Raw genomic sequence first — 13468 nt, forward strand, 5'->3', positions numbered from 1 at the left:
CAATTCAGAATTCAGCAAGGGATCATTTTTGTAAATCATTCAAGGTTTTCCTGCAGAAAGTAACAGCTAAAATAAAACAAATATTGAAATTGAGGTGAAATAATAGAGCCATTTCTGTCCACGTTTTCTTCTATAACTTTTTCCAACAATAGCAGATTTTTTAAAGCAATATTCCATTACGTCTGCTGGACTCTTTTGGTTGCTGGGGTATATAGAGCTTGTAGGTTCATCAAGAACCCTAGGTACCCAGAGCCAATAAATGAGCTTCACCTTGCAGTGGGTTTTCATTGTGTACCGGGTATACAGCAATTCATTTGGTGAAATATAAAAAGTGAAAAATAGGCATCAAGGAAAACTTTGTATTTCCAAAATGGGCACAAGATAAGGTGTTGAGAAGCAGTGCTTATTTGCACATCTCTGAATTCCCAGGTCCCCATACTAGCATGTGTATTACAGAACATTTCTCAAATAGACTTCTTTGTACCAACCTGTCTTAAATTTGGAAGCAAAACATTTAGAGAAAGACAAGGGGCAGTAACACTTGTTCTTCTATTCTGTGTTCCCTCAAGTCTCCCAATAAAAATGGTACCTCACTTGTGTGGGTAGGCATAGTTCCCGCGACAGGAAATGCCCCAAAACACTACGTGGACACAAAAAAATGATCAATTACTAAACTAACCTGTTTTTGCAGGGTGGGGGGACCTGCGTTTTAGGTCCTGAACTCAGCAGCCATCTCGGGAAACCTACCAAACCAAGACATTTGTGAAAACTAGACACCGAGGGAGTCCAGGGAGGTGTGACTTGCGTTGATCCCCCAGTGTTTTCTTACGCAGGATCCTCAGCAAACCTCAAATTTAACTAAAAAAAAAAATCACCTTTTCCCCACATTTCTGTGTGGGATCACTGCACCGACACACATTTCCTACCACCTCACTTTTGTACGTGGGCCAAGTGCCTGTGACCCGGAAGAGCCAAAAACATGTTGAAATTGAGGGGGAACCAAAGCGGGTTCAAATGGGCAGTTTGAAAATAAAAATTTTTAGGCTGACAAGTGGGGCAAAAATCTTATCGTTATAGATGCGGCAATGCTGGGTGGTAGGAATTTTGTGGATTCCTGCAGATTCCAGAAGGTTCCATCACAAAAATGTGCGGAAAATGTGTGATTTCAAGCAGAGTTGGAGGTTTGCAGGGCACTGTGGGTAAGAAAATGGTGCGTGGTGCATGTGAAGCACACCACCCTGAACTCACCCAGATGTTTAGTTTTCAGATTTGCTTGGTCTTGTAGATTTTTCTAGATGGCAGCGTCCCAAAGTTAAATAAAGTGCAGCCCTCACCATTCCAAGTGGAACGATTTTGAGAGTTAGCCAAGCTCTCATGGCCCAAATGTAAAACCAAAACCCAAAATAATCAAATGTCCTCTTGCTTGCTGTTGGGATAAGATCTTATAGTGAGCGGGGAGAGAGCTGCAAGACTGCTACCCCCTTCAATTAGGGTGGGGGCATAACAATGCCCATACTGGTTGGTAGCCACCACCCTGCTATTTGTTTTCTAATTCCCTAGCATTTAGTAGGCTTTCTGCCCCCTCTTCCCCGGGAGCGGATCGGGGGTAATTGCCCCATCTTTTTTTTAAAGAAAATCGTCCATGGTGTCTAGTGGGCTTTCTGCCCCTCCTTGGGGGCAGATGGGCCTTAGAAAAATAGGCTGGTGGCAGAAATGGCCAACAGTAATGTGCCCCCATGGGAAGCGACCCTTGCCCAAGGGGTTGGCCCCCCCAAACAGACACACTCACGCCAATCCTTGGTGCCTAAGTGGTTTCTGCCCCCCTTACCATACAAAGTGAAAGTGCCTCACACAACAATGCTTCCCTTCGGTAGTTGTCCCATGCAGAAAAGGCATTGTGTAATGTATGCCACCTGGTTTGTATTTGTGGCATGTACATTCAGTGTGATAGTATTAATAATGCTTTATTTTGCATGATTAATAAAAAACATTACAAAAAAACAGGAAAAAGGCATTAAGGAGATTCATAACAGTTCACATTATTTAAAAAAGTCGATATAATCATAATTAAAAGTAAAATCTGAAATTCGTTATAACATTTAAAAGAAAAAGATTGTAAACTGGAAGGCTGCGTTCAGTGTGAAGTCATAAGACCAATAGATAAGTTCCATACATTGCACAGGAGTGCTGGTTGATTGTAGACGTACTCTGCTCAAACACCAAATTAGAGCCTATCTTTAAGTACTTATTTGTGAGGCATGAAAATTCCTTTGCAAAAAGTGTCTACTTACAGTAGTCGAGGCATACACAGGAAGTTTCAAGATTACATTTTTGGTTGTGTCGGAGATACAATCATTACAAAGGTACAGAAGAAGCGCCTCAAGGAGATTCTTTATGATTATTCATTATGAGGCTGGTAGAATTAAAATAAAAGCATTTGGAATGCAATAGGTCTCTCATTTGTGAGAGTTAGAGCTATTGGCATTGTAAATGACGTCTTTTACCTCTGTGTTTTGGGTTGTAGTGTAGTGGATGTATGCCAGGTGCCACAGCAACCCTCCCAGGCCTGTGTCTGCAGAAGAGAGGACACAACAAGGCCACCATCTTGCAAGTATTTGTGCCTCATTCCTACAGACTGACTGTGATACCCTAGAGATGCAACACTTTCTAGAGTGTTTACCTAAACTTTTATTGCACCAAACAAGCCACCAAGAGGCACCTTTGTGGCATCTAACCAGGAGAATGAGGGGGGTCAAAAGAGTTTGGAGCAAAGAGAAGAGGGCAGCCGTATATTTCTGTGCATTAAACTTTTAAAGGAATTATTCCTCTACATTGGCAATACCGGCCTAACTTTTAAAAACATTGACTGTATGGAAAGGGAATAACAGAAGAGGCAGCTTAACTGAACAGGAGGCTTCAAATGTGTGCATATTAGTAAAATAGAGTTTCAGTGGTAGATGGGCCAACAGGATAGGTTCCAGAGGTACAACATCTGTGACCTTAGGTAAGTGTTTTAAATGGAAATACAAAAAGGATGGTACTCTGTAGTCATCTAAAGCACCGCCTTGGGTTAATAATCTTATGACAGCCCTCGACTCAGGACTGGACTCTGTAGAACAGATACATGTACCTTAATCTCCTGGGCTTGCCGGTATCTTTTCGGTGCATACATTTGTGCACTGGCTGATGGTTTTGAAGTAAGAATTGTATCTGTTGGGGTGGCGACTCAAAATTTGAAGTCTTGGCCTTGCCACCTGTCGAGATGGGGCCACTCACCTGAAAAGCAGGATGTCTGCAGGGGCGATGGTATGCCCCGACCTCCTGGAACACCTCTCGGCACTTCCTGGTGGACCAGAAACCCCGGCAGGTGTCCCAAAAGTAAAGGGGGAGTGGAAGAGAAAGAGAAAAAACACTGCCACGTCTTGCCAGTCCAGCCAGGCACCCTGTATCTTCGGGGGGGGGGCAGGTCGTTGCTGACAGAGTGATAGTAGAGTTAGTGCACTCAACTTCCTTGAAACTGAATCTCTCTTTCTGATATGGGCACGGGAGCGGTAGAAGAACACCGCAGGATGCTCCAGCACTTTTCTTGGATAATAATAACTGTTGCCACAATTACTGACACTGCATTACCAAAAACCCAAACTGAGTACCATAAGAATAAGTACTGTGACACTAGGGCTGGCTTCACAGAGATTCACTGTTGCACACTACAATTAAAACTGTGGTTGCACTTATCATGCACAAGAAAGACAAACAAGGGCATTAATTATATCAAGTATAACTTTCCTGCATGCATAGGGTTAAACTAAAAGGAACAAAAACAATCCAAGAACAACAAATGTCCACCCTGGGTTTAAACAGTTAGGGTGGCACAGTTTGGTTTGGTTTCACTGTGTGTGTGAAAACCCCTTCAAAAGCAAATTATACAAACATGAAACACAGGCATACATGACACAATTTAAATCCAAGAGTTATGCTGTTAGAGAAAGAAAAGTCACGTAAATGCTCTTTTAAAATTGCACTGTCACTTTTTTTTGTTGTACTTGAGCTCAAGCAGATTTCCTGAAGTACATTTAGGCAAGTAACTACAATAATAATGTAGAATGTTCAGAAATGCATTTGTATCTTAAAGATAAGCCCTCTGCCAAAATGCAAGGTCTTAAATACACCAGCTGTTCTAGGAAAGCGCGGTGCTCAAAGAACAAACTCCCTGGAGAATACTAGTCACTTAGCTGCAGTCTTTTCTGGAGTGCTGGAGGAATGCCTGCTGTCAGCTGGTACAGGAACGATGAAAATAATTGCCTCAAAGTTCCTGAATACGAGGATGACAGCAGGGGCTGGACTGCCAAATCAGATGCTGTGATCAGGAAGCAAAACAAAGCCAAGCAGGGAGGCATTCTTCACTCTGCTTGTTATAGCCAATTAGGAAAGCAGTTGAGTTTCCACATGTGGATGATTCACCACACCCAATTAGAAGCACATGTCTACACCACATCCAATTAGAAGCACATATCTACACCTGCTCACATTAGCAAACAAGCATTGGTAAAACAAGCATTGATAAAACCAATTGTGTAACACAGCACATTATGTTTACTTAGGAACATGAAGGTTTAACCAAGAACAGAGATATGATTTAATCCTAATCCCTGGGGATGCTGACAGATAACGCAGGAGGCACCTTGGGGATTCCTGACAGTCCTCCCCACCAAAGACCCTCTCAAAGGGCGGGGCTTGGAAGGGTGCAGGAGATAGAATTTTTTTGTAAGACGTGGAGCATGAACTGTGGACGCGGGTTCCCAGGAATTGTCCTCAGGCCCATAGCCTTTCCAAGCCAATAAATAGTGTAGAACACCACGGACGCGCCTAGAGTCAAGAATTTTGGCCACTTCAAATTCCCATTGCCCGTGTACTTTTACCTGTACTTTTACCAGGGGAGGTGGTGGGGCATCGTGGGTATCAGGGGAATTGGGACTGAGTAACGACATATGAAACACGGGGTGTACCTTGAAATGATCTGGCAATATCAGTTCTACTACCACAAGATTGATGATTTTGGCAATAGGAAAGGGGCCTAGAAATTGGGGGTTTAATTTTCTGGATCCTGCAAGATGGAGATTTTTTTATGAGAGCCACACCTGAGCTCCTATCTGATAAGAGGGAGCAGGCCTCCTTCTTTTGTCTGCTTGTTTTTTTACTTGAGCTTGGTAGAGTTTTAAATGGTGTTGTACTTGTTTTTGAATCTCCTGTAACTCTTTATGGTGTTTCTGTACTGTTGGGACTCTTGTGGATGTTTGGGACCCAGTTATAGGTAGCATTCTTGGGTGCAGACCAAACAAAACAGTAAAATGGGGATACTCCTGTAGCCATGTGGACACTGTTGTTATATACAAATTCAACAAGAGGTAAAGCCTTATTCCACTCAGTAGACCATGTGTCATTGTAACATCTCAAGATTTGGTCCAGCGATTGGTTGGCACTTTCTGTCTGCCCATCCGTTTGTGGATGATATGCAGAGGACAAGCGGATGTCCATACCGACAGAGAAACAGAAGCTAGGCCAAAACCGTGAAATAAATTGGGGGCCACGATCGGAAACAATTGTGGTGGGCAACCCATGAAGCCGTATAATGTGTTGGACAAACAAATCAGAGAGCTTAGAAGCCGTAGGGAGGCATTTTAATAGAACAAAGTGAGCCATTTTAGTTGGGTAATCTACATCCATCCATATGAGAGTGTGTCCATTGGAAGCTGGGAGATCAGAAATAAAATCCATACTTATGGTATGTCATGGGGCCACCGGAATTGGCATGGGAAGTAACAATCCTGTGGCTGGAGTATGTGGGGTTTTAACCCGAACACAGGTGGAACAATTCTGGATGTAGCTTCTGACATCCTGCACAAGTGTGGGCCACCAAAACCATCTTTGACAGAGATCTAACATCTTTTTCTCACCTGGGTGACCTGTGAGGACAGAATTAGGTCCCCAGTCTAACACTGTATCCTGTAATTCTTTGGTAGAGATGTACAACTGATCAGCATAGTATAGTAAACCCTCTTTTCCATACACGTCAGTTGAACAGGGAACCTTGTGTTGGGCTACCCGTATTTTCTCAAGGAACTCTTGGGAAGTGCACACAGCGACGATTTTTTCTGTGGTATAATGCTTCTGACCTGTTCTAGCGCAACATCAGAGGAGAAACCCGTCCTAGACAACGTGTCTGTCTTTTGTTGTGTAGTACCGGGCCTATAGGTGATTATGAAGTCAAACTCGTTAAAGAATAGAAGCCAGCATAATTGACGAGGTGTCAGGGCCTTGGTTTCTTGAAAAAACTGTAAATTATGGTGATCTGTGTAAATAGTTACTGTGTGTCTTGCTCCTAGTAGGTGGTGACGCCATTCCTGGAAGGCAAGCCTGATGGCCAGAAGTCCCCGCTCTGCCACTGTGTAATTTTGCTCTGCGGGTAGCAATTTCTTTGAGAAGTAAGCTACTGGATGGAAATGACCAGATTCAGGATCTCGTTGGGACAAGTTACCACCCACTGCCATTTGGGAAGCTTCTGCTTCCACGAAAACTGACTGAGCCAGGTCGGGATGATGGAGAATGGGTGCTTCAGTGAGTGTGTTTTTAAGATGTTGGAAGGCTTTCTCAGCTTCTGCATGCCAGAGGAACTTAACCCCCTTTCGTAGGAGACGAGTTATGGGAGATACCACAGTAGAAAAGTGGGGTATAAATCTCCGCTAAAAATTTGCGAAGCCTAAAAACTGTTGCACTTCCTTGATGGATCTTGGGGCTACCCAGTCCAGGATGGCCTGTACCTTGGACCTATCCATGGAAATTCCATCGGGAGTGATCACATATCCCAGGAGTTCTACAGTTGTAACGTGAAAAACACATTTTTCCAGCTTGGCGAAGAGATGATGCCACAAAGCCGTTGTAAAACTGCTCTTATATGCCCTATATATTCCTCAGTGGAAGACGAATAGATCAAAATGTCGTCTATGTATACCACTACACAGATATCCAGAAACTCCTGCAGCATTTCATTGATGAAAAATTGAAACGCTGCTCATTAGCAAACAAGCATTGGTAAAACAAGCTTTGATAAAACCAATTGTGTAACACAGCACATTATGTTTACTTAGAAACATGAAGGGTTAACCAAGAACAGATAAATGATTTAACCCTAATCCCTGGGATGCTGACAGATAATGCAGGCTGCACCTTGGGGATTCCTGACACCACTGGGACCAGTCAGAGTACAATGGAAAGCCTGGGTTTGGAAAGTGTTTTTTAGCCTAGACCAGTGGTGCCCAGTGAGGCTCCTACAGGGCTGGTTCATTGGCATTTTTTCGGGCTATGAAAAGGATTCAAATGTATGTTTTTTTGGGAAATCCACAAATGGTCCAGAACCTGTCAGAGTGTCTTGATACCCCCATAAGATAAATTACGTAAAAATATTTTTTATGGAACTTATTTACACAGCGGTTACCCTGCAAGTCTGGAATGGATCCTGTCTGTTGGTTGTCTTATTCAAAAAAAGACTTCAGTCACAACAACACATTTGTGTTACAGTAGTAAAGCAGTGGCTGATCCTGGTTTGCCACAGTTAGGCAAACAATAATTGTCCTGTTTAAAACATCACCTACCCATGGAGTCTTCACTGTTACTGTCCAGGATTGACTTTGAGATGTAGTCCATGGGGTGTGTACCCATATAAACAAACACACGTATTCTCCTATAGACACAGAGAAGTGTGGTGAAGCACTGAGAGGAACACCAGTAGAAGTAGGAGTAAGAAAAGGGCCACTTGATAGGGTAGGAAAGATATATTCTGATATTGATTTTCCATGTACCTGGTAACCACGGCAATCAGAAATAATGCATAGAGTTTACATCAAATGATGCATGGTAACTTAGTGGAGTGGTTACATGTAGTCTGAAGTTGGAAGAGAGAAGAACATTACTGAACTCTGACATGCGATGAGTTAATCACTATACACAGGAGTCCAGAAGGTGATGGGGAAGAGCTCTACACCTGTGACAGTGGGGGCTATTTGAGGTGGTGCCTCTTCAAACTGGAAGCAGTTATAATCCAATGCTATTTAGGACAGCGCTTATGGAAGTGGCATCTGCAAGGTCGCAGTAGCTGTGAGTAGACTGTCGTTAAAGCCATAACACCAGTAAATTCTGAGAGGAGGAAGTGATGGAGTTTGCTCCACTTTTGTGCCCTGCTCCTCTCACTATGGCACCCTTGTGTTAACTTCTTTGCGCCACAGGGTTAGGAAAATGGCTGCTTCTGCTAACTGAATTCTCTTTGAAGAGGCCCAATATACATCCAAAGGCTGAGAGTTTTTTTTATATCAAGCTTGAGGCTGTGAAGTGCTTGGGTCTGCAGTCACAACTCATTTTCCACCATTTTGGAGGCAATACCTTTCTCCATCTTCCTGCCTAGGACTAGTCTGTGAGCTTGGTTGGCGACCCTCTGGAAGTTTTCAAGTGCTCGTGCTATTGCCTAGTGTTAAGCTCTACTCAAGTCAGTTGGTTAATGCACCCACTACAGAGGTCTTGACAGAACGACAATGTCACAGATTACAATCCTGACATAGCTTTTTCACCTCTTCAGCTCAAGGTTGATGCAAATGAAGTAAAGTGATTTTGTTAAGAATAGCACCTACTTTGCAGCTCTATCAAATGGCAGAACCTGCATTACCAAGTGCTGTATAAAAAAAACAAGTTATTCACAGACTGCATCAACAGGCACCAGACAAATAAACCTAGGGGAGAAGATGTGACATAAGGGCTAGCTGCCGACTTTGGAGCTGGGGTACCCGGTTCGAGTCTCTGCATCAACTCAAGACCCCTGATTCTAGGCAAATCACTTAATCTTCCCTTGCTGCCAAAAATGAATGTGTTCTTGTGTAATGTAAGCGGTGCTCACGTAAACCGCTGTAATATCCTTGTATCAAGTTTGCACTATATAAAACTGCAAAAAAACGTAATTAATAAAGCCAATACCTTTGTGTCGAGTTCGAGCTACATCAAACTGCAAAAAAAAAAAAGACCCTGCAAACATTGCAAAGAAGCAGCAAGATGCTCGAAATGAAGGAAGACAAAGAGACAACATACTGCTGTGGGTTGGAAGCAACGAGGCAAAAGAAAACAAGGGGGTACAGGGTAAGCGGCCTCAGTGGCACTGGTGTTAACAAGCAATAGCAGGAGGAGGGTGATTGGATGGCGGGACAAGCAAGAATATGGTGTGGGGAGTGCAATTTAAGTGCTATGGGCAAAGCAGTAGGGTGCATGTATAGTGTCCCAAGCTCAGAATTGGAAGCGCATTGACTTGCAGGAGCCAGAAACAAAGGAAATAAAACTCCCCCAAAGAACATAAATACGACAACGCATAATTATACAGTAGTTAGTCCCTACTCCCAAAGAGAAAAAGGAGGGACAAAGAGGCATGACAGACCAGTAGCAAGCAAGGATTTTTAAATGACACTGTAACAAACAAATGAAATGGCTTTAATCCCAAGGAAGTACGTATACTAAAAGTATACAAGAGGCCGTACTCTTACGCTCGACCTAAAAAAGAAAAGCTGGTGTTCGATATTGTTTTATAAAAAGAAAGTGTGGGTAGTAATGCGGCTGCTAATTGTCCCTGAGGGCTGCATTCAGTACTGTCATAGCCTCAATCTGGTATTCAGGTTGGGCAAGTATACACCTTCCAGTGTTGTGTTTCTTTGTAAGCGTAACCTGTGTCTGGAAATTACGTCTGATTAAGATAACCATGCGTGCTGTCTTACTGTGTGCAGATGAGTGGACTTGAGTTGGTTTTTTTTTTTAACTAAGTCGGTGTGCTAGTCTTTTGTGATGAGATATATATCCAGTACGAGGACAGCATCTGCTTGTTGCAAGCTCCAATGACACATCACTCTGTCATTTATTGGGTGAGTTTAGGTCTCACATTCATTAATAGAATTTTAGCCATTGGTCCTAGACTGTTTCTGTAACTGGTAACTATATTATTTGCATTGTGGTGTCTACCATGAGTGATTAGGCATTCAGTTTTGCCTCACTTCCCCTTCCCCTATTCCTTTAACATAAGGTAAACAGGCAAACTAGAAAACAACAATACATAACACAGCAGGGGCCTCAGCTCATGCCCATAAATCGGTCTGTGGTACTCTAAATCAACTAAGTATGTCCTATAGTATGGAGAGATTCGTTTTTACTGTTTAGATTTGTACCCTTACGGTCTACTGAGGATGGATGCTAATATAATAAAACCTACTTCTTACTGATTTGCCAATTTCATACTTTATGGGAAATTGTGAGGCCTACTTTCCTGCCCACCCCTTGTTAAATATTGTTAAAGCCTCAAAAGAAAAAGAAGAGTGTGACTGTTTGATTTAACCCAATTGATCGTTTCCAGATCGGACTGAAAGTCCTCAGGTCAGAATTCCTACTATACTACTGCATCCCTCAGTCTCCATAGAGTCATGATCTCTTTAACTTGACATGAGGGGCTACTCCTCATCTGTTGCTTCTTAAAGGCTCTACGAGACAGGTTCTGGAGTGTTTTTGTTGTTTTCTGGACTGTCCAGAATCTCCTTGGCTTATGAGACAGTTATTGTTTACACTTCTATAACTTTCTATCTAAATACCATACCCTCAGGAAATTTCTATTCATAGCACAGTTGTTTGCTATGTTGGAAAGCCACCACCTGTCAGCACTGTAAGCGTTTAGCCAGAGTGCTCACTGCAAAATTCTGGACCATCATTATTACTATTTCCATCAGAGGTATCCTTGCGAGATTGTGAAATTTTCAGGATTTTCAGCATTTGCTCCAAGGAGTAAGATGACATGTTTTTGATATTGTCTTTTAGTTCAGTTTTCACATCATTTGCTTCCCCCAGACAACCCCTGTGCGCTCATTTGAGTCTTGGAGGCTGTTGTCTGCCTGCAGGACTTTACTAAAGAAGTCTCAGATGTAGAACACCAGTAATTCTTCCTCTTCATCTGCCTTGAGATTTCTCTATCGTAAGTTGTATTTCCTATATCTGTTTTCCAAATCTGTGCATTTATCAGACACATGCTGGCTTGCATTTCCAAAGATACTATGAATGGTCGTGGCTATTTGGTTAGTATTAGAGAATGTTTGTAAAGCCTCTTTTGGCGCTTCCATCCCCACTGGGAGACTTTGCATATCACTTTTTATCTTAAGCATATCTGCCCCTGTATCTGCTCTTAGTTTGCCCAGACCCTCAGAGTGCTTTGTTCAAGTCTTTCTTAAATTGGGAGAGTCAGGTTTGTATTTCCATTTTTGACAATGGTATGATGGTTTTCGATGCCATCTTGACACTGCCACACATTTTGAGTTATTTTTTTATGAGTATCATAGGATATATCAAAAAGGTGCTGAGATACCCAGGTTCTTTCTTTGCCTGAGATAAATATCGGCTTAAGAGAACGGACTAGGGAAGGCATGACTAAACATGTTAGACTCCTCTTCACACATATGTTTATCTCAGTGAAATTGTAGGTAGCAGGCAACTAAAAAAACAAGGTCCCTCTGGGGACTCTAGATTCATTGAGGAGATTATGGTGAATACTGGCCCTGAATAACATTCATATTATGTGAGGGATTACTGTAGTACAGTTAGTGTGATATGCAAACCGCTTCTTGGCCATTGAAAGGGCAACTGACAGGAACTCTTTTGCCACAGAACATTGTGGGTTCTTAGATTGCACTGCGACTCGTGCACCAGATGGATGTGGATGTTTGTCTTTACTGAAAGTGGGGGAAATGTGCACTTGTTGACAGTTCCGAATATACTGTACTCTTGGGCGAGAAGATGGAAATAATTCTTAAGTCGGTCCTTAATTAGGGAGAGGTGAAGGTGCAACTAATTACCTCAAACCTGTGACTCATTCAATATCAAAGGTTTAATTTAATATTGCTGTTGTCCTCATGATTTGTCTCTTAAATCTTAATAAAATGTTTTTGGAAAAATACTATTCCTGCTTGATCACTTCTTTTTCTTTTGCACTTTTTGAAAAAAAAAAATACTCTTAAAATAACTTTTATTGTTACTTACTTAAAAATACTGTTTCATATGCTTTGATTTCCTGCTAAGCAGTAACATTTTCTTAAATGTTGACAAAGATGACCATTGTAAAGATATTGTATTGTAAAGGCATTTGCTGCCAGCATGTGAAAACACAGACTGAAAAAAGTGGACAACAACAATATAATTAAAAAACGTTGACTGATGAAAAAGATCACTGTATTTCTGTTACAAAAGTCGCCATAAAAGCACATTAAAAAAAACACATCCAAGATATATACACAATAGACCATTACACTAAAATGAAAATATCATCAAATACACATCACAATTAAAAACAAACAGCAAACAGTGCCATAATCTAACAATGTAGATTCACTCCTTAATGGGTATTTCCTTCTTCCATACGAGGTAGCAGGTGCAAGTTTTGAATAACATAGACTCTCACAAGGTCCAAAACACATTGCCAATAATTATAAAAATTAAAATGAGAAATAAAATCCCTATAGTCGACCCAGCATCTTTTCATAAACGAGAAACTATCACAGCAGATCCCTAGAAGAATTGGGTACTGCGACCCAACCAAACGGTACCATCCCTTTAAAATTTCCGTGATTTCCTGTGTTGATATTGCATTTTAGAAGGAAGCATATGTTTATTCAGTTAGATGGGGAATCAAATCGCTGCAAATAAACCAGGGCTAAACCAAGGTTGTTGATTCCCTGCTCCCTGATAATTGGAATTAGAAATATTTTGGTAAAATCAAATGATTGATAATGAAACGTGTACCAATCATAAACAATACTCTAGTAGTATCAGATACTTGCCAACCTTTATAGTAGGACTGAAGTTTGAATAGGAAATTAACTTTTTCTTCCAATAGGTTGAATGTTAATTTGGCTACTTTGGATTGATTTAAAAAAATATATTTTTTTGTATCTAGATATTTATTTATGGTCAGTATTTTAACAATTAAATATTAGAATCATTTTTTATATGGAACATCTGCAGAAGATTTTTAATAACTTTTGGACACATTTATGTCGACCTGAAATTGGAGTTGGCGACACCAGGGTCAGAGATACTAATTGAGGCTATTGTGAGTCTCCTCACCCGGAATCAGTGAAAATTCCTAGGACCTGGATTTACTAGTTCCACTAAGCATGTTTTTTACCCATTTTCAGGCCCTTTCTATGCACTTTTTCCTTCTACCTCCAACAGCAGGAAAATGTGTAGCAAAACTCACAACTGGGTGGAGATGGATTTCCCTATAGTGAAGCAGTGAAGCGTGACCAATGGGGCGGTTTGTATGCAAATATCAACAAGGATTTTTATGAATAGGAACACCGTGTGAATGTGATCACTTTTGTTCTGAATTTCGAAACGTTCAGTGATTCAA

The 13468-nt window shown here is 41.5% G+C and overlaps 1 protein-coding gene across 2 annotated transcripts in view; it reads left to right on the forward strand.

The window, feature by feature from the left end:
- PUDP (pseudouridine 5'-phosphatase) overlaps positions 1-13468 on the forward strand; it is a 1007933-nt gene that overhangs the window by 281355 nt on the left and 713110 nt on the right. The gene's annotated exons all lie outside the window — the stretch shown is intronic.

Source organism: Pleurodeles waltl, chromosome 8, assembly GCF_031143425.1.
Source record: "Pleurodeles waltl isolate 20211129_DDA chromosome 8, aPleWal1.hap1.20221129, whole genome shotgun sequence".
In the NCBI taxonomy this organism is placed as follows: Eukaryota; Metazoa; Chordata; class Amphibia; order Caudata; family Salamandridae; genus Pleurodeles; species Pleurodeles waltl.